Here is a 23,176-nt window from a genome sequence, read left to right on the forward strand (position 1 = left end):
GTGTGCGTGGGGCACACCATAAATCTGTATACGCAATCCATTCAAAAGATGCTACGAACCAGATAGAATCACTCAAAAACTAAGGTGAGCCACATCAACTGATTTTACAGGTTCCTAGTATAATCTACACACAGTTGTAGAGGAACTCGCCTCCGTGACTCTCCGTCATCCCAACTTGACTCACCCTCATCTTCATGCCACACAAAGTTTGGTCCACATGCAGAGATAGTCTGATGATCGGGACCGTCGATATATATATATATATATATATATATATATATATATATATATATCAAACGTGCTCCAACAGGATAACGGTACACTCCCAAAATCAGCTCATTTAAAAAACTCAGGCAGGCCACACCACATAAATTTAGAGGTTTTAGACATGATTTTACAATGTCCCTTCATGTGTGGCCCACCTGAGATATAAATCAGGCTTACTTATAGAATGTAATGTGAAAATGAGGCACCTGATGAACGGTTTAGATTCCACGATAACGTTGTGTTGGGTTCCACATAAGCTCGAATGCACGGCGAATGGCATATATTCGATGGATGTAATGATCCTCATATCATTAAGACACCTTGCCGCATGTACCGCAGAGATGTATGTATTATGCTTTGTTCTTCAAACCTTGACTTCTCTCGTCCCAATTCACATAACAATTGTGCAGTTTTTTATTAACCACCCATATTACATTATTCCTAACTAGACAACATATTTGTTAGTGTATCATGCTGACTGTATGCCCATTCATGCTACATAGCATAACAGGCTATATTCATGAAAATTATGTGACATAACAACTTATAAACTACACAAGTAGGTCATTTAGTAGTTGTTTCATATATATCTTTTTTCACACTTAATGATTTACAATTTATTTTACCATTTTGAGATTACAACACATACCATGATTTCTATTATCCGAGAGTTGATGTATTTAGGCCAACTAAGATATTGGAGTGAACTAAAAATTGGTATGTATAAAATATATTTACATGGTATGCTTTTATTAATTCGAGTAATTTTGTATAAGTGTATGTGAGAGATTAAATTCATTTATCAAACATGCCCCAACAGGATGACCGTACACTCCCAAAATCAGCTCATTTCAAAAACTCAAGTAGGCCACACCACATAAAATCAGAGGTTTTAGACATAATTTTACTACGTCCCTTGATGTGTGGCCCACCTGAGATATAAATCAGCCTTACTTATACAATGTACTGTGAAAATGGGGCATTGCACCTGATGAACGGTTTAGATTCCACAATAACATCATGTTGGGTTCCACACGGCGAATGACATATATTCGACGGCATATGATGATCCTCAGACCATACGGATATGGATGAAGGGAAAATAAAAATATAAGCTTGATCCAAAACTTCTGTGGCCCCCCATGAATTTTTCAATAGTAGACTTTCAATTTACACTATTTCTCGCAGCGTGGTTCATTTGAGATTTGGATATGCTTCATTTTTGGGTTTAAACCCTAAAATTATATGATAAAATGGATGGAAGGAGTGGATAAAAATATATAAATCACGGTGGACCCTACAGAGTTTACTCAGTATGCTTGAGTTACTCAAGGGGGAGCGCATTATGTGCGGCCCGGCCTCATCGAAGACAATGCAGCCGTTACTGCTGACCAGTCTTGATGTATGTCTATATCCCGCTGTCCATCTTTTTTTCCAGTTCAAAAAATAAATATATCCAAAACTCAGGTGTACCATACCATAGGAAACAGTGGTGATTAAACACCCCACCATTCAAAACTTCCTAGATCTCATTGTAGTAATACTTTTTTATAAGGTCACACAAAGCTAATTAAAGTTAAAAAACAAATATGGCCAATTAAAAGTTTTTAATGATCAATCACCACTGTTTCCTTTAGTACGGTCCATCTGAGAATTGGATCAGCTTTGTTTTTTGTTAAATGCCCTAAAATCAACAGAAAAAAAAGAAAAAGAAAAAAAAAAGAAAAAAGATGAAGGGTGTGGATAAAAAATACATATATCACGGTGGGTCCCATTTTAAGGACCGCACCGTCTTGCGTGAGGCCACTCACACCTGAAGAACATCACACCTGAAGAACAGCGGTTTCACAGCATGTGAGTTTCACACATCCATGTGAGCTAGGGGCGTTGCGTTCTTAAAAAACAACGTAGTAAAACTCACAACTCACGCCATTTATTGACTTACTGAGTGAAGAAGTCAATGATCTCGGCCCTGGTCAAAGGGTAACCAAAAACACCTTTCATCCTCTGGAGTGGGGTCCAGCTCCAGAGTCCATGGTCGAGCCATCGGGTTCAGATCAGACAGCACCGTCGATGGCTCACTAAGCACACGTGAACTGGATCGAACCAATGGCGCATCTGGTCCATGACCTTCGCGCGTGTGGCCCAAAAGCAAAAGCCGTGGCTTCGGAATATTCACTTTGGAAGATGGCCCACCCCAGGGGTTATGACCAACGTGGGGCCCACCAAGAGGAGAAGCAAAACCCGGAAGCCGATTGGCTGGTGTACCTCACACCAGCTATATAGCCGCTGTATTGACGTCAGCAAGTTTTGTGGGTCTGATCACCATTTGTGGAGCTCGTATTAAGACTTGATACGAAAAATAAGATAGGTCGACCACACTGCAAAAAGCAGTGGGGGATTGAACGTCTACCGTTAAAACCCTTTTTATACAGCCCACTTGAGTCTTGGATCCTGTTCAATTTTGGTCTAATCTCCTAAAATTAGCTTACAAAACGGATGTACGGATTGGATTCATGACAAATATCACGGTGGGCCCGACCTACCAAAGGCTTGGATTTTTTTAAACAGATCATGGTGGCCCATCATGGACGGATGAGAGAGAAAGGGAGGAAAATGTTGGAAATTTTTACAGGGTTGGTGGGGATGGATCGTCGGATGTTGGCTTTGCCAGGCGATAAGTGGCTTTAGCATGGTCAGACAATCTTGATGTATCTCTCCAACGAGATCGGGTTGCGTGAGACCAGCGGATGCTGGCACCGTGGCTGCGGGATCTTGAGGGGTTGGAGGCGTGGCTCGACGGAGTTGGACTATCTTCATCACCTGAGGCCTCACCTGCCTCACCTTAGCCATCATCTGATTAGCATCTATCACCCCTCTCTGTAATTCCTCTCCACCGATTCCTAGTTTTCCTAAACCCCCCGTTCCCATCATACAATCGGTTTTCCTAAACCCCGTTCTCATCGTACAACATCCCATTGAAATCCAAAAACCACAAACATCAATCCCTCATTTGTACTAATCACGAATCCAGCCAAGAAGCACAGTCTGCTTCCCCATGGTTGTCCAAGAAACACAACCTGGCCAAGAACCCACCAAAGAACCACATTTTGATTCTGCAACCAACAATACATGCAATTTTTGCTCAGTCATTTCAGATGATGTTGCCACGCCAAAAACATGCAATCTTTGCTCCGGTGCCAAAAACATGCAAACATGCAATCTTTGCTCAGGTGCCAAAAACATGCAAACATGCCATCTTTGCTCAGGTGTCATGGGAGCAACGTGCCCTGTGTAAACCTACCACTCATCAGGTGTGAAATACGTGAATATAAGAAAGAAAAGTGACAAAAACCAGGTGTGAGTCGTGTGACATACGTGAATATATGAATGTATAAACCGCTGGTGGTTTTTTTTAAGTAAACCCATTCACGATGACGCGGATTACGTACTAACCCCATCGGGACTGTCCGCGGTCTGGGTGGATTCCTAACTTTGGGGCCACTGAGATGTATGTTCCTTACATATCCGATCAGACCTTTTTAGTCCATCTTAGCCATGAAATTATCCGTAACCAGCTCTACATCAGAACTTTATCAAGATTTTTTTCACTTAAGAATTCCTCCCAATTTTACAAAATAGGGAGAGTATTATGTTGGTTATCTTAACAAGTATGCTATAACCTCGAATATGCATAAAGAAACAAGTTCGAGACCGGTTTTTCTCAAACCTAAGTATGTTTGTTATATATGTTCCTAATATCGATACTATATCGGCCGATATTATCGTATCAAAAAAACATAATTCTTTTTATCGTGCGGTATGATTTTTTTGCGAAATCACCGATATTAGCTATATTATCATGTTGTATCGGCATATTTACCGAACTTCGAACTCCTTTTGTTTTTTGTCGAATAAATAGTAGATTTCCTACGAAAGGGAGATTTCGGCAACAAATCTGCCAAAAATAGTGGGATTTGGGAGATTTTTTTTTGAGAAATTTTAGGGATTTAAAGTTCCACCGGAACTGTTGCGAAAATGGCTTCGGAAGCCATTTTTGATATTGCGGTGGAGATGGTGGAGACAGACGTACGTGCGGTTGGTGTATTACGGGCTTGTGGGGTCCACCTTGATGTATATGTTTTATCCAAACCGTCCATCCATTTTTCCATATCCTTTAAGGACGTTAACACAAAAATTAAGAAGATGAAAATCTTGATGGACCACACCAGAAAAAGTGTTGAATGACCGTTAAAAATATTTTATAGGCAAGGAAAGTTTTGGTTTAAGCTAATCTTTGTATATTCCCTTCATCCGGTTATTATTGACCTTATTAACGGGTTGGATGACAAATAGACATTACGAATCTACTTAAAGCAAGCATTAATATATTTTCAACGGTGAACGTTCGATCATCACTGTTTCATCTGGTGTGGTCCACCTGAGATTTAGATGTATTTAATTTTTGGTAAAACGTCTAAAATGATCTGGAAAAACAAATAGACGGAGGGGATATACAAACTATCATCAAAGGTGGGCCCTACAGGCTTCAGTAAGGTAACACCCGGTCAGCCGTTACCAGCGTAACACATGATCCACGCCCATTCAAATAATGGAAATAGGTTGGGTACGACTTCGCTGAACTAAAGACGGTGTGGCCCTTACAGTGTGGCCCACATAGATGTATGTATTATATATCCATTCTGTCCATCCATTTGAAGAGATTATTTTAGGTCATGAGACAAACAATAGATCAAATCCAAGCTCAAGTGGACCCTACCACACAAAACAATGGGAATTGAACTCCCACCGTTAAAAAAGTTGTGAGGGCCACAGAAGTTTTCGATCAAGCTGATTTTTGTGTTTTACCTTTGCCCATGTTTTTATGAACTTATGAACAGGTTGGATCTCAAATAAACATCATGGTGGACCCTTTAAAAGTGGTTTCAAGTTTCAACAATAGCATCATTGCCCCCTCTGTTATCTGTGGTAGGCTCCATTTGAATTTGGATTGGCCTTATCCTTTGGTTAAGGCCCTAAAACGATCTCTCTAAATGGATGGACGGTGTGGATATAACACATACATAATTATGAGGGCCACGGTCAGGGTCCGACGCACATGTTGGTTCCGTAGAGCGTTGGGCGCAAAATTTGCGGCGGGACGCAGATTTGCCTGTGAATGCCCATGCTGGGATGCTACGTGGCCACCGTGATGTTTCTGAAAAATCCACACCATCTATTCGTTTGTACATATTGTTTTAGTACGTGAGACCATTTCAAGACGGCCATAGGAAAAGGAAAACTACACACAGTTTTATACTGTTGAAATCTTTGTGGGCTCCACCTTGATGTTTATATGCCATCCAAGCAGTTTATAAGGTCATTTCCACCGGGAAGTGAAAAAATGAAAAAAAAACTTAAGCTTGATACGAAACTTTCATGGCCATCCGAAAGTTAAAACAGTGGTCATTGAAACTCCACTCTATCCCCTGGTGGGCTCACTTGAGTTTTGTATCCCATTAATGGGGTGACCTGAAAAAATAGATGGGCCATGCAGATAAAATGGATATCACGGTGGAGCTCACAAAGCATTATCCAATAGCCACCTCGCTGATGGCAGTAGCAATACGCAACCCCTGGCATAAGTAAGCAACTTGCATCCCACTTGGTGCATCCCTAACAATTGGGGGCCACTGTAGGGGATGTGCCTTACATCCACACTATCCATCCATTTTGAAAGCTCGTCCAGGTTTGTGTGAACTTATGAACAAGTTCGGTGTCAAATAAATATCATGGATGCCCTAGGAAGGTTTCAATGGTCGACATCACTATCCTCACTGTTTTCTGTGGTGGGGTCCACTTAGTTGTGTTTTCATACGTGTTTTGATACATTTATAAATGTTATGCATTATAGTTGAATATAGTTGTTTTGGTTCAACCAGACAATGCATGACTTATGACCCTATACAAAGAAACCTATTGTGTGCACTTTTGTTTTGAGATATTATAATTTCAAAGTGTGTATTAAAGTCTTTTTTTAACCATCTTTGAAGCTTCATTGAAAAATTCAATCATTTTCTTAATGTTTTCTCACGTTTCCCAAAAAGTACGATAAATTATGCGATACAAACGATATATCCCCTGTGATAACCGATATGTATCTGTATCCCAAGAGTGCAATACATTGCACCATACCGATATTTCAAACACTGGATATCACTAATATTTAGTAGAATATTATTCTCTTTCCACTCACTACGATGGAACTACCTTCATCATGATTCTTATTTATGTTAATGATATTATTCTAGTATTGTCCTTACTTAAAAAATAAAAATAATAATAAAATAATAAAATCTTCATACTAAAGTTTCATCTTATGGCTCATTTATTATACGTACCTCATTAGATGAAAGAATTAACCTGAAACCATAGTACTTAAAACTCAGGTGGCCCATACCATGTTAAGTTAAAAAGTTTTTAGGTATAATTTTATTAGGTAGCTCATTATTGAATCAGCCTAGTTTTTTGATCAAGGCAAAACTAGGGGCAATGTGCTTGATGGATGGGTTGGATCCTTGGGAGGTGTTTGGCTCACAATGTTAAATAGGATTAGGTGGGATGAAAGGAGTTACGTAGACGGAGAGTTCCCTACTTGGTAGGCACGTATCACGACTGTCTTTTGAGATCCTCGGCAGAGATCTTGAAACAATCTTCACAATAAGATTGAGTGATCGGACCTTGAGAAGATCAAGACAGATAGCCAAGCTCGAGCAATTGAGGCTGAGCCCTAGGTCTGGGGTCCGAATCTGTCTCGACGAAGGTCTTCCAAAGCTGGGTGTTCGCTTGGAGTCAACTCCACTATTGATATGCAGGTCAGATTGATCCGTACAGCAATTCGAGAGCTCAGCACAGATGGACTCTCTGCTTGAGGTTAGGTCGTTAACCTGCTCGTGGAGGTCGTGCTCAGTCAATTACACTGGGCTGTCTCCTTGGGAACGAAGAAATTCTCTTACACTGGTTGCCTTGGGGTCGGTTCATTTTTACCAATAATATTTTCATAAATTTTTTTGCATGCTATATTTTTCCAGTGAAATAATCCATGTCGATCTCACAATAACCATTTTAGGAACAATCGAAAATAGGGTACAACAAGCAGTGATCTTAACCTTTTGATTTCTACTATTAAATTTGAACCATCTAAAATTTTCACCACTAGAAAAAGGGGCAAAGGCTATAAAAACCGTAGCTAAACATCTATTTCTACTGTTAGAATCCGTAGCCTAATCGTGCAATTGGCAAAAAACTATCTGAGCATAAAGACGAAATCCGTAGCAAAATACTAAGTTAGAAATACCTACGGTTTTAAGGACAAAATCTACGGCGAATATTTGTAGCTAATGTTTTTTAAAACTTATAATAATAGTGTCTATTACCATTGCAAGTATGATTGATCAACTAATCTAAGCTAATAGAGTTAATGCTGCTAGGAATAGTACATAAAATACAATCAGGAAAAAAACAATGCATTCATATTACAAATAGTAATCAAATCATGATTCATATTACGAATAGCAATCAAATCATACAAAGCAACCTACATTCACATTTCTAAATAAACAAATTTCATAATACAACAGATCGCCAGTTGTAATTATAATAGGAGCAGAGAATGATGATCAAATAGAGCAAGTTAGAAGATCAGACCCAAAACCATCCAGAATTGCTAGCAGGTTTGCCGGAACACAACTCTGAGAATAACCACTACATGGCGACACCAAGCACATTCTAACTCCGATTCTCCATTAAGACTTCATTATCTAGCACTTGGATCTGAAGAGAAAATGCTTCAGCTAAAAACCTGAATTCAGATTCATCCAAATCCAATGGAAGCAGCTGGAACCATAAGCAGCTGCTTATGGTTCCAGCTGGAACCATAAGCAGGAAAAAACATTAGCAGGAAAAAACTTTCCCATTCCAACCAACATCAGCTAAAACCAGTCCAAACAAAGGAATCTGCAACCAATACCTGGACCAACTAGCAACAGCAGCCCATATGGAGCAGTTGCACTGATTTACATTTAAACACAAAACACTTAATTAATACACACTCCTCGATTTCAAACTTCAAAAGATATTAAATAGACAAGAATGACAACCATCCATATTCAACATATGCATGTGATCTACCATATGAGTGGACCGGCCTGACTTTTAGGCCATGAGCTCGTATCACAATGCACACCATCAGATAACATATCCTGCGATGCACCATATGGTATGAGGCATGATAGATTCAAACAGATCCCACACAACTGCATAGGAGCTTGTTTTGCCAAGGCCACAACTTAGGATCAACAGCATGTGTAACACGTAGTGAGGTTCAAAAATCAAAACCATCCTTCCAATTTTGAGACTGGTCCAATCATCACACTATAACATGATCTAGACCATTGTTTGGTGGAGTTCAATGAAAATTTCTTTTCAATGGTCCATGTTAAGCTAGATATGATGATCACAATCATCATTTCATGGAATTTTCTTACTGTAGCACATCTATGAAAGCACCTGGAGGGTGGACAGTTTCGACCATCAGTGCATGTGGGCCCCACCAGGGTGACACATGCTGGCTATCCAATGGCCTGAAATGGGAAAAACAAATTCTGTGCACAGAAGGCTTTTTGCCTTTTTGGAGAGAAGGATGAGTCAACACTTTATTCAGGAAAAAAAAATACGCTAACTAAGGTGGTTGCTCTAGATTAACTTCCAATAGTGTTTTGGTTCTGAAAACCGTATTATTAGCTAAGGGAACTTCTAGACTATATGCATATTCAGAATTTGTTTCAAAGGACAAGATGAGATCTTTCTCAAAATAAGTAAGAAAGAAATCTTTCAATTAATAAAATCTTTCTCCAAAAAAAAAAAGAAAGAAAGAAAGAAAGAAAGAAAGAACAGAATGAAAGTAAAAGGTTCAACCAAGTTTGAGCTGAACTTTCTACCCTTTTACTGACAGTAGGGGAAGGTTGTCTGCTCTTTCTGTCCTTCCCTTTGTGTGTTTGTAGATGGTCTGGCCTAAGGGATTACCCGCAGTTGAAGATCTGGGCAATTCTCTGCTCCTTGCTGCCACTGTCATAATGGTAGTAGGGGCAAAGCTGTCTGCTCTGCCATGTGTTGTTCAAAGGTGATTTTTATCATCTCAGCTAGTTAATATCTCAATATGCACTTGTGTGTCATGAGAATATGTGTGTGTGTGTGTGTGTGAGTGTGTGAGACGAAAGTTTCATCTTTCATAATCAACAATCTTTTTTTTTTTACTTTGCTAAGAGACTCAAAGATGATCTACATGAATGAGGATCACTATTTAAGAGAACAATAGTCTCTTATGAATATCAGTCAATGACTAACAAAGTAAAAGAAAAAAAGAAAAAGAAAAAAGAAACAATTAAAAATTCTGCTAGGCTGAATCTTCTAGATTAGAAGACATTTACGGGCTTAAATCAGCACTCAAACACAACCTGTAAATCATTTACAATTAGCCCCATTTACAGGCATCCTGAGAATGAAAGGTTATATAATGGACAAAAAATTTACAGATTTGAGACACAAGGAAAAGCAGGAGGAAAAAAAAAAAAAAGCAAACAAAATGGTACCTTAAATAACTTTCAGAAAACCATATGATATCTTCAGCTCGCAGATAAGTTTAGAGTCCTCAAGCCCTGAGTTCCTACCAGTGTGGACTACAGTGCAGCAATCTAGACCATTGATCATATGAGTGGACCATGCCCAAACAGTCGCCTAGATTGGATGACACTAGCAAACCATTAAATGCCACTTTCCATTGCTAAAGAAAACAAAAAAAGCTACTGATTTCAGGCTTTTTCATACATTTCTAAACCAAACATAGTTGCAAAATTCCACTATGCACCTCCTATTTCTTCTTCGGAAACATTGGAGCTTATAACCGAGAGCTTGTAAGGATCCCATACATTCACCCAAGGGAAGTTTGGAAAGCTGCCTGCATAAAAATTTCTTTAAGTTTCTCATAACAAAAACAGAGAAATGAGAAGAAATTTACTAGCACCCACCTTTTCTTGAAGTCTTTTGAGCCACAATGACTGTAAACTTTGGCGACCAGCTCTCATCAAGGAATTTACAGTCCTACAATGATAAAAGATAAAGGGAGCTCCACAAGCAGACCTACAGATGAGAAAAGTGTAAAAAAATTGTTTTTCACATAGCCCATGTACATATCGTGAAGTGCAATAAGGTTTCACGTATTTAACTATGGAGTTATGTGCTCCACAGTCCACTCAGACCATTATTAATGGAAGATAACCAGCAAACAAAGAGAATATGAATTCAAAGTTCTAGTCTTTGGATCATTGATATGTTGTGCTTTGGTCCATTCCTTGATCTGTATGCAAAAATCAAATGTAAATCACAAACATCTATGCACATCAGATTTTGGACTTGATTTGACCAAGAAGATTACTGATTGAGATATTGACAACAGATCATAGTAATAGAACCGCTATGCCAATTTAGTATTAGAACCGCCACACTAGTTAATATTAAAGCGAATCCTTTCATCAAGTCCATGACTTCAAATAGTGGATTGGGCGGTGATAATCCTATACACAGTTCCTTAGAATCAACTAGTGATTAGGGAAGAGCCAGTGCCCTTGCAGCAAACAATGCAGTTGGTGCAAGTCAGGATTGTTCAATTAACTAAGGTCATAAATCACAAACATAATTATGGTAATGAATGGCCAAGACGGCTAAAAGGGCTCATGGTCAGCTACTTCGAGGTCCAATAAGTATATACTCATACCAGACCATAGGCAACAACCCTATATTGGCGAGATTAATTAAGAGAGCCATATTTTTTTTAGCCAATTGAATGTTGAAGAAGAAGAGCATATGGTCTGGTATGACTTGTCTAATTTATGATACAGCCAGCTCAATCATTGGGTCAGATTTAATGTGTATTTGCCACTGGTAGGAAAGTTGTGGCTGCTCCCAAATTCTCCCTGATTAGAAGATCCTAACCCGTAAATAAGTGGATTACAAAATAGATGGTCATGAAGGAAAACAAAGCCATGGTCCAGATTAAAAACAAAAAGCCATGGTCCCGATTTTTTATATACAAAAAAAAAAAAAACAAAAACAAAAAAAAAAAAAGCCAAAGATTAAATCGCTAGGATCCTCGAATGTGGAATATTTTAGGAATTCCCCATACAATTGGGACCCATCATTCAATGATCTTGATCACTGATTCATGACACCATGTACGAAAAGGATGCATCATTACCTCATTCACATCCTGAGGAAACGTTAGTCAGGAAGGATCTTACTTACCAATGGTTCTGTGGAGCTCCTGTCGTTTGGGCCTGGATTCCTGCATACGTTGTACCATTTACGGATCTCCCAAGAACTTCCTGCAAAAGGAAAACTCATTGAATTTCTATTGATCCCCCAAACATAGATTTTGGGTTGCAAACTCCAAGATTTTGTATGAAAAAGAATAGAAAATAATCAAAATAGGAATAAAAAAGGAAATGGCAACAAACACTAACAAACAGGAAATCGCAATTAGTTAGCAACATATTTAGTCAAGAATCGCCAGGCGACTCTAGTGGCTGAAGTTTAAACATGCTAAACCTGGTAATCTTGAGTGTTTAGCTTTTTTCATGGGTGACGATCCTTTATTGAATAGGAAAATATAAAAGACAACATGCTTTGCTACCCTAGCCAACTACATACGAGGCTCCAAGAGCAAAGAAAACTATATAGAAACCCCGATTTGAGATAAAACGGTAACAAACAGGACTCTAATTCCTGAATGAGACCACAGCCGTGAAACTGAACTCATCCGACACATGGCCCACAGGCATTTAGAGGCACAGGAAGATTTCTCCCAATTATGCATGATCATCCCCCTTGAGAATCCTCCAAAGTGCTGGATGGCTGTCGCCCAATCTAGGCCTCCATTGATTCTGCTAAGGATGCCACAGACTGGGAATTGTTTCCCTTGAAAATTTCTCTTATTTTTCTCATTCCATATGCCCCAAATGACAGCAAAGAAGACTCCATGCCACAGACATCTTCCAATGGGCTCCCCATGCACTCACTGACCAGCTCCGAAATAGATGCGGGACAGCTCAGAAAGAAACGAAAGGCTTGATAAATACAATACCCGCTTGCAGATGGTAGTAAATGAAACATGTGGAGAAGATAACAGAAAAGAACTTAGAATTACTTAAAGATGGAAAATCAAAAAAAGCGGATGTTTGCTAGCTCACTTGTACATCTTCACGTGCAGATGATGTTAGAAAACTAATACACAATGGAGGGATAGGTGAAAAACGGTCAGATCTATCATGTTCAAGGCTCGACTTGAAGTCGATTTCTCGAGACAGATTTGTCGCCTTTTTTCTGAAAATTCCAGCAAGTGCAAACGAAGGAAATTTGTAAATTGTCTTCAGGATACAATGAACTCTCAATCCAATTTTCAACAGGAAAATTTGCACATTTAAGTGTTGAATAGATCTCTAGTTTTGACACTGATATGCCTTTAGATGTTTAGAAAAAACTCAATAAGAGATTAGATCGAGAGTAATTGCACAGAAGATGATATGATGTTAAGAATTAAGAGTCTATGCTTCTGGATTATAGTATCCAGGATTTATATCAACTGAAGGGTCATGAATTTCTTCCTAAAGAGGTGCTAAAGAGCCTCTTCAAGAAATCCATACCCATTCACAGCTAATAATTGCCTTTCCATGAAAGGACATGACTCTATGTCATATGGCAGTTATTTCTGTACCCATTCAGATAGGAGCAGTTATCCAACAGGAAAAAATGTATCCACATAAGCGACACATGGTATAGGTGCCACATTTACAATCATGTCACAATTACTCTCAATTAGCAAAAAAGGTAATAAAACATCAGGGTACCATGACCCAAAAAATTGAACCATGTGCCAAAAAGACTAAAGCTCTTAATGCTCCTTGCTCCTTGTGATGATGCGAAGTGCGCCTAATAAAGCACCAAAAAGCGCTCAATTAGCCCTACAGCCCACGCGCGCACCGTCCTCGAGGAGATTTGAACCCTGGTTGCATAAGCAAAAACCCCTTCTCTTACCGACTGACTATACACATTATTTATGGAAAGTTTATATAATTAATATATTTATTTACTTTCTAAAAATAACTTTTATTTTTGAAATTTATTTTTTATTCTAAAAAACACAACAATCCCCCACAATTTCAAAAATAAAATCAGATTCTAGAACGAATGACATATCAATATAAATAGGTGCATAAGTAAATGTATCTTTTGGATTTGAACCTTTACTTTAGTGTATATGTATCAAAGTTATGTCAGGTACTTAGTGACCCATTAGTCTTGAACTAAGGACCTTATATGACTTACCGGACACATAACACACATCTATTCATATATAACTGGAGATCTAAAAGTTTGCACATTTCTGGCCTTGTGCGTATCCTTATTTCATGAGTATTCTAGAGACGATCCCAATCTCTTCAAAAGCGGCCTCACTCCTCTACTCATATAGGTAGATCTATCAAAGATGATTCTGCTTCATCTCAGCAAAGTCTGCTTATAGATCTATTAAGAGTTAGTACTCAGCCTCTAATGAAATACAGAAATCAAACACTAGACTTTTAGGAATGAGGCTCAAAATTTCTTTTTCTAGTGTATATTTCAGTCACTTACTTGACTTGTTTGTTTCTTTGAACCTAGCCTATATTTCAAAACATAGGTAGGTTTACCATCAAGAGTGAAAGTTACATCTTTATGGATCTTAGTCTCATTCCTTTAGTGGTTCTTCTTATTTGATCTCTTGATAAACCTTTTATTAAGGGATCTACTAAGTTCATGATGAATTTAACATATTCCACTGTGATTATTCCATCTCTGAGCAATCATTTAACAAAATTATGCCTTAGACCTACATTTCTAGACTTACCATTATAAGTCTTACTCATTGCACGGCAAAGAGTAGCCTGACTATCACAAAAGATACAAATGGCAGGAGTAGGTTTTGGCCAATACGGGATTTCCAACAGTAGGTATCTTAGCCATTCACCTTCTTTACAAGTAGCACCAAGTGTAATAAACTCACTTTCCATTATAGAGTGAGATATGCACGTTTGTTTCTTAGATATCCATGATATTGCTCCTCCTCCAAGAGTGAATATCCAGCCACTTGTAGATTTAGATTCTATGCTATCTGCATTCCAGCTTGCATCGCTGTCGCCTTCAAGTACAACGGGATATGATTTATAATGCAGTTCATAGTCTATGGTTCCTCTTAGATACTTTAAAACTCTCGAAATCGCATTCCAGTGTACTTGTCTTGGATTACTGGTATACCTGCTTAGCATTCCTACTGTGAATGTTATATCGGGTCTAGTGCAATTCATTGCATACATTAAACTCCCAATAGCACTCGCATATTCTTGTTGTGCTTTACATCTACCAGTATTTTTAATCAATTTAATACTTTGATCAAATGGGGTTGAAACCGGTTTATTATCATAATGATTAAACTTCTTTAACACTTTCTCTAGGTAATGAGATTGTGTTAAGGCTATTCCATCATTAAGATTATAAATATTAATACCTAATATTACAAGGCTTTGCCCATATCCTTCATGTTGAAGTTGGTACTTAGAAACTTTTTAGTTTCTTTCACACGGTCCTCATTTGGTCCAAATATTAGCATATCAACTAAGTATAGGCAGATAATGATTTGACATTTATTATATATGCACTTATCTGCTTGATTTACTCTAAAACCATTAGATTGTACTACTTGATCAAACTTCTCATGCCATTGTTTAGGAGCTTGCTTGAGCCCATAGAGAGATTTGACCAGTTTACACACTTTCTTCTCTTACCCGGGTTGAACAAACCCTTTAGGTTGTTGCATATAGACTTCCTTATCTAGATTACCATTTAAGAATGCCATTTTGACATCCATTTGATGGATTACTAGGTGGTGAATTGCTGCAAGAGCAATTAAAGTCCCAATGGTAGATATTCGAGCAACAGGAGCATATGTATCGAAAAAATCGATACATTCCTTTTGTCTAAATCCTTTAGCTACCAATCAAGCTTTAAACTTATTTATTGTTCCATCAGGATTGAACTTTTTTTAAAAAATTTACTTATATCCTATAGGCTTTGAATCTGGAGGAAGATCGGCCAAACACCAAGTGTTATTTGAGACTATGAAATCCATTTCATCATCTATGGCTTCCCTCCAAAAATGTGCATCAGGAGATGAGAGAGCTTCACTAAGCGTTGATGGATCACTTTCAATACTTAGTGGTAGAGTAATCTCCTTGCGTATTTTATTTCTATTGCCTTCTATAAGGAACATATAGAAATCTGGGCCAAAAGATGTTTCTTTTCTTGCCCTTTTCGATCTCCTCGGTTCATTTCCTTCTGGATGAGCATTAGATTTATCATGAAAGTTGTTAGGCTCTTCATTCATTGGTTTTATTATATTTTCATCAACATGCCTTTTTGTATGATTATTCATATAGTCTTTGTATACTGTATTTTCAAAAAATATAGCATCCCTAGACTCTATAATCATGTTTTTGTCAGCAAAAGAAGTTTGTTTTAGAACCAGGAATCTATATACAGGACTATGAATCCCATAACCCACAAAAGCACACTTAATTCCTCTAGGACCTAACTTTACTCTCTTAGAATCAATAATCCTGACTTCTGTTATACTTCCCCACACTTTGAAGTAATGAAGATATGGTTTCTTCTTTTTCTATAATCCATATGGGGAGATATCTAATTTCTTGTGTGGGATAGCATTTAGAATACGGTTTACTGTTAACAATGCTTCCCCCCACAAATTCAGTGGTAATCCAGAATTTAATATCATACAGTTAATCATCTCAACTAATGTCCTATTTTTGCGTTCCGTTAGGCCATTTTGCTGAGGTGTGTAAGGTGCCGTAAATTTATGGATTATACCATTTGATTCACAAAATTCGTTGAATTCATTAAAAGAGTACTCACCCCCTTTATCACTTCTGAGGGCTTTAATCTTTATATTCAACTGATTTTTCACTTCGGTCTTATAAAGCTTAAACTTTTCAAAGGCTTCATCTTTAGATTTTATCAAGTATACATAGAAAAATCTAATGAAGTCATCGATAAATGTGATAAAATACCTTTTTTCTCCATAAGTTAAGGTATTATTTAAATCACAGATATCGGAATAAATTAACTCCAAGGGTTGTGATTTTCTCATGCCAATCCCAAATGGTTTTCTGGTTATTTTAGAATGGGCACACAAATCACATTTTCCTTCTTGTTGTATTTCATATTTTGGTATAAGTTCCAGGATCATCATTCTTTTTATTGAATGATAATTAACATGACCTAGTCTAGCATGCTATAAAGATATTGAATCCACTATATAAACGGAAACATCATTATTATTATTAATATTTAGTTTAATCATACCATTACATGAATATCCTTTACCAACAAACATACCATTCTTGATGATAACCAACTTATCAGACTCAATCACTATTTTGAATCCTCTCTTATTGAGAAGATCGCCTGACACTAGATTTTTAGACATGTCAGGTACATGCAATACATTTGTTAGTGTCAGTCTTTTGCTTGATGTAAACTGAAGCTCGACTGTTCTTTTTCCAACAACGTTCGCACGAACGTTATTACCCATATTCACTTCTTGTCCAGTTGTAATACCTTCATAGGTCTTGAAGATGTTTCGGTCCTTCGATATGTGAATGGTTGCACTAGTATCTAGCCACCATTCACCATCGGATATTACAAGTTGGTCTTCTGTCATGTTAGCCTGAGCTTTCAGTTGCTTCTTCCTATGTCGACATTCCTTTATGTAGTGTCCTGATTTATTGTATAAGTGACACTTGCCCTTTTTCTTTACTTTTTTCTTAAACTCTGTATCTTTCTTTGGGGGAATAGATTTGGAGTTCTGAATTTTTGGCTTGTCATCTTCTACTATATTTGCTTTGGAATGATTTTCTGAAACACTTTCTTTCTTGTCTCGATTTCTGAACTCTTCTTCTATACAAAGATGTCGTTGAAGTCCTTCAAGATTGTACTTCCTCTTATCATGTTTCAGTTTCTTTTTATAATCAAACCATGATGAGGGTAATTTTGTAATTACTACACCAACTAAGAATTCTTCAGGAAGATCTATACCACCAATCTTCAATTCATCAACCAAGTTCTGTAGTTCGGTTACTTGGGAGAAAATTGGCTAATCATTTTTAAACTTGAAGTGGACATATTTGTCGATTAGAAATTTCTGAGTACTGATCTCTTCAGTTTTATATTTTTCATCTAATTTTGTCCACAGATCTTTAGTAGAGGATATTTTACGGTATGAGTTATAGATGGAATTAGAGAGGGCGTTTAAGATATGACCTTTGCATAGAAAATCGTCTTCCTTCCTTTTCTTTTGTTCTGTCTTCATTTGTTCTGAGTCATCGTCTTTTGGCTCGGTCAGAGAAGGCAGATCATCATCTAGGATGTAAGATAACTTCAGAGTTGTAAGAAAGAAAAGCATCTTCTGCTGCCATCTTGAGAAGAATTGACCGTCGAAACAATCCAGTTGTACAAAGTCTTGATTCATAACTTGAATGGAATGAATTGCCTCCATTGTGACTATAGTTAAAATCTGTCTTGAATGTTAGAAAACCAATACACAACGGAGGATAGAAGAAAACGATCAGATCTATCGGGTTCAAGGCTCGACTTGAATAGTCGATTTCTCAAGACAGATTTGCTACCCTTTTTCTGGAAATTCCAGCAAGTGCAAACGAAGGAAATCTGCAAATTGTCTTCAGGATACAATAAACTCTCAATCCAACTTTCAATACGAAAATTTGCACATTTAAGTGTTGAACAGATCTCTAGTTTTGACACCGATATGCCTTAAGATGTTTAGAAAAAACTCAGTAAGAGATTAGATCGAGAGTAATTGCACAGAAGATGATATAATGTTAAGAATTTAGAATCTGTACTTCTGGATTATAGTATCCAGGATTTATATCAACTGAAGGGTCATGGATTTCTTCCTGAAGAGGTGCTAAAGAGCCTATTCAAGAAATTCATACTCATTCACAGCAAATAATTGCCTTTCCATGAAAGGATATGACTTTATGTCATATGACAGCTATTTCTGTATCCATTCAGACAGGAGCAGTTATCCAACAGGAAAAACTATATCCACATAAGCGACACATAGCATAGGTGCCACGTGTACAATCATGTCACAATTACTCTCAATTAGCAAAAAAGGTAATAAAACATCAGGGTACCATGGCCCAAAAAATTGAATCGTGTGCCAAAAAGACTAAGGCTCTTATTGCTCCTTGCGACGATGCGAACGTGTGAAGTGCGCCTAATAAAGCGCCAGAAAGCGCCCAAGCAGCCCTACAGCCCACGCCACCCGCGCGCACAGACGGTGCTTCGCACCGTCCTTGAGGAGATTTGAACCCTGGTTGCATAAGCAAAAACCCTTTCTCTTACCGACTGGCTATACACACTATTTATGAAAAGTTTAAATAATTAATATATTTATTTACTTTCTAAAAATAACTTTTATTTTTAAAATTTATTTTTTATTCTAAAAAACACAACATGTTGGTCCATCAGAAGTACATAAGTGTAGAAATATGTGGTTACTGAATGTAACCATTGAGAAACTTAAGTGGCTCACTGAAGTTACTAGTTAGTGGAGTTCTGTCAATAAAACAATTTGCGTATGTGACAAAAATCCAAGAACAAAAATCAGTTTACTGATTCAAATTGATCTTTGAGGTTGCAGTTAGGCAGAACCAATGACTCATGGACTTGAACAGGAGCTTTGAGAGTACTTCAAGGCAACATTTGGCTGCCAAATAATCAGCTTGGGTTTCGGTTCCTTCTTTTCTTTTTTTAAAGCAACAACATGGTTCTGAAAGCTTGGCACGACGTCCGCATCGGCTCTCAAAGAACCCCTATCTGGAGATTAGCCCTTCTGGCGGTCTAGTGGACTGTTTGGGAAGAGAGAAATAGCAGATGTTTTAGAAATGAATCGCATTCAGCTCTATCCCTAGTTCGCAGAGTCAATCAGTTCATTATTGAATGGGCGTGTAGTGTAGACAAGCTAAAAGGATGTAATCTTTTGTTTCTTGGCTTCTAGTTGGTTTGCTATCTCAGCAGCCCTACCAATGTTTTTTGTTTTTCCCATTTCTCTTGTTTTTTTGCCCCTTCTTATAATACAAATTGTGTTACCCTTCGGGGAAAAGAAAAAAAAAAAAAAAAAAACATGGTTCTGAAAATCGGTATCGTATTAGCCAATACGGGTGTATCATGTCCGTATCGGCTCGATATGATATGTAATATGGGGCTGTATTGGCCGTATCAGAATCGGTTGGACCATATCAATGCCGATACAGTGCCAATACACCCATAAAACCCCAAATTTGTTTTTTTTTTTTTGTTTGTTTCTAAAAATTCACTTATGTCTCCACTTTTTCTTTTTATTTAAACCATGGAAGAATCTTAAAAGCTCATTTCCGGTTAGATCTAGACTTATTTCGGGATCAAAACAAATGATTTGAATGAGATTCGACAAATCGAAGTGAAGTGGACCATTATGGGAAAATCGGAAAGAATGATAAACCTTCACTTTCTTTTTTATATTTTCATCTTCTTTTTGTTGTATTTCCAATGTTAGGGGCCATTGTTCACCAAATCGTGTTTAATTTGTGTTCAATTAGGATTAGGACCCATTTAGTTGACCTTCAACAAGTCAAATCGATTGACAACATTCTCATCAAAGAATGATTTCATACACCATTGAATATGGGGTCAAAACACACTATATATATATATATATATATATATATATATATATATATATATATATATATATATATATATATATATATATATATATATATATATATATATATTCTTGAATATCTTATTTTTCCTATTTTTCTGATAATTTTACGTATTTTTTTGCTTCAAAAATTTTTTTTTGACCGATATAGGCCAATACAGGTCGATATGGCCCCAATTCCAATATGCGACGTCATATTGTATCATTTTTCCGGGGGGCCTATATAGCAGTCGATTCCGTCATTCAGAACCATAAGCAACAAAGTAAATTTTATTAAGAAGAAACTGAGAAATGCAGGTATTGAGATATAGTTTATAAGGGCCTAACTATAATAAAAGGAATGTAAGGGGCTTATTCGTAATTTTGTTATAAGCTTTTCATAAAATAATGAAATCAGGGCAGTCGGCCCTAACTTCTCATTTTCTCTTTTCATTTTTCTCTCATCTTGCTGTCGCTCTCTCTTCTTTTCCTCTTCCAATCTTCCGGTCATAGCACCTACCCTCATCTTATGCTTGGTATGAGAGAGAAGAATAAATAACAAGAGAAAAGAGAGTTATGAAGAGAGAGGAAAAGAGAATTGTAACAATGATAACCTCCTTGTGTCTGTGAGTATCCAAGGAAAATAAATTTAACAATGATAACCTTTTTACTGGATATGCATCTCCATAGAGACTTGAAGGAGAAAGTGTACATGGCTCCTCCACCTGGTTTCAAGTTTCCCAACAATGAAGGGAATGTTTTCCACTCAAGGAATTCTATTTATAGTCTTAAACAATCTCCCCAGACTTTGTTCAAGAGATGCAGTTAGGCAATGAAGAGGATTGCTTATGCCCAGAGTCATGTCGATTACACTTTCTTTGTAAAGAGATGGGGACAATTGACAACAGTGTTGATTGTTTATGTGGATGATATTGTGATAGCAAGAAATTAAAGACTTGAATGAATTTTTTGGCGAAAGAATTTGAGATCAAGGATCTAAGAAATTTTCAGTATTTTTTGGTATAGATGTGGCTCAATCAAATAAAGGTGTATTTATCTCAAACAGATAATACACCTTAGATCTATTAAAGGGCACTAGCAAGCTAAGTTCTTGACCCGCGGACCTCAAACTTAGGGGTGTACACGAGTCGAGTTAGCTCGTTAGCTCGCTCGGATCGACTTGGAAAAGCTCGACTCAACTCGGATCGAAACTGTGTTCGAGCCGAGTCGAGCCAGTTTTAATGAGCTCGGAACATTTCGAGTCGAGTCCGAGCTATACCTAGCTCGACTCGACTCGACTCAGTATTGAGCTCGACTCGACTCGGTTTGGCTTCGAATCGACTCGGGTTCGATTTTTGAGTCAAGTATATATAGTTTTTTTATATAAAAAAAAAAACCCTTACCCCATTACCTGTTTGCCCTAACCCCAATGGCCAGCGCCCAAATCGTCTCGAGTCGACTCTCCCCCTTTCGCCCAACCCTAACCCATTCACCCAAATCCTCTCAGTCGTAATCCAAACCAAACTTCTCGTCATTCTCTAGCGCTCGACAATGATGTTGCTCACCAAGTATTTGATGAAATGACTCAAGGAAGTGTGGCTAGTGGCAAGGAAGGTATGTACATGAAACAAATACCCTTTTTTTTCTTGATTTTTATGTTGCTTACAAGGTGTTTGATGAAATACCTATAAAAACCACTGCTGTTGTTTTACATATAGTGAGATTTTGAAGGTGCAGTCCATGTGTTTATGAAAATGCTGCACAAGCAAACTCAGCTCGATCTTGGCTTGAACTCGGCTCGCACTGGCCCGAGCTGCTAACCAAACCGAGTCGACCTGGCCAGTCGAGCTCGAGGATCGAGCCGAGCCGAGCCGAGTCGAGCTGAGCTGGGCAAAGCTCGACTTGGATCAACTCGTGTACACCTCTAGTTAGACTCTCCAATTGAATCATAAACTGAGCCTAAGTGAGGGGAGTTGTTACCTAATAAAGAGATGCATCAAAGATTGGTTGGCAGATTACTTTATCTCTTACTCGACTTGATATAGCATATGTAGTAAGTGTGGTGAATCAGTTTATGCAAGCACCACAAGTTCCTCACCCGGAGGCTATTAAAAGAATCATGGGGTATTTGAAGACATCTCCTAAGGAGGGCCTCTTATTTGCAAATCATGGTCATCTCCACATAAAAGCCTATCTTGATGCAGATTGGGTTGGTGATACAGATGAGTGACGGTCAGCTACAAGATATTGTACTATTGTGGGAGGAAACTTGGTCATGTGGAGAAACAAGAAACGGACTATAGTGGCTAAGTCTATAGCAGATGCAGAGTGCAGGGCTATGGCTCATGGTGTAGTAGAGTTACTATGAGTGAAAATTCAGTTACGTGATTTGGGAATCATGGTGACTTCTCTTACAAAGCTAGTTTTTTTATAATAAGGCATCCATCAACATTGCACAAAGTCTAGTTTAGCATGATTGATGATAGGACATGAAAATTAAATATGATACGCAAAATCTCAGGCTTTATATCATACTAATTTAGAAGCAATCACAAAAAATTCCACATCCCACATAAGGTCAAGCATTCAACAAAGAGAATCTACAAGGGTCCAAGCATACACATGTTAGGGCTGAATCAATTAAAAATTATAAACCAAACAATACTCAAAGGAGAGTAGATCTATCCACACATGTAAAGGATTATTCTCGAATCCAAGGGATTCACCATGTGTCAAATCGGAAAAATCTAGGGTTTACAAAAGTGGAATAAAACTTGAAATTTAGGATTATCTAGTATTAAGGTTAGGGATTTGAGGCGAGAAAGGAGAGGATTAGAGGAAAAAGAGAACCTTAAAATAGTCCACACATGTGGACAACAATCTGGCCATGACGCACGTGCGTGGGATCTTGCCCGTACGTGTGTGGGGCCCATGAATCCAAAAAAGGACACCTTGGGTTTGGTCGGCTAGGGGTGGGCCACC

General features: G+C 37.9%; 1 long non-coding RNA gene across 1 annotated transcript; it reads right to left on the reverse strand.

The window, feature by feature from the left end:
- Positions 1-9,684: 9,684 nt before the first annotated feature.
- LOC131248298 (uncharacterized) lies at positions 9,685-12,491 on the reverse strand. Its single transcript, XR_009172190.1, has 4 exons — positions 11,626-12,491; positions 10,353-10,464; positions 10,193-10,282; positions 9,685-10,108 (listed from the first exon to the last, which is right to left on the reverse strand). It is a non-coding gene; the product is annotated as an uncharacterized LOC131248298 (long non-coding RNA).
- Positions 12,492-23,176: the final 10,685 nt, after the last annotated feature.

This window comes from Magnolia sinica, chromosome 6 (genome assembly GCF_029962835.1).
Source record: "Magnolia sinica isolate HGM2019 chromosome 6, MsV1, whole genome shotgun sequence".
NCBI classification, from domain to species: Eukaryota; Viridiplantae; Streptophyta; class Magnoliopsida; order Magnoliales; family Magnoliaceae; genus Magnolia; species Magnolia sinica.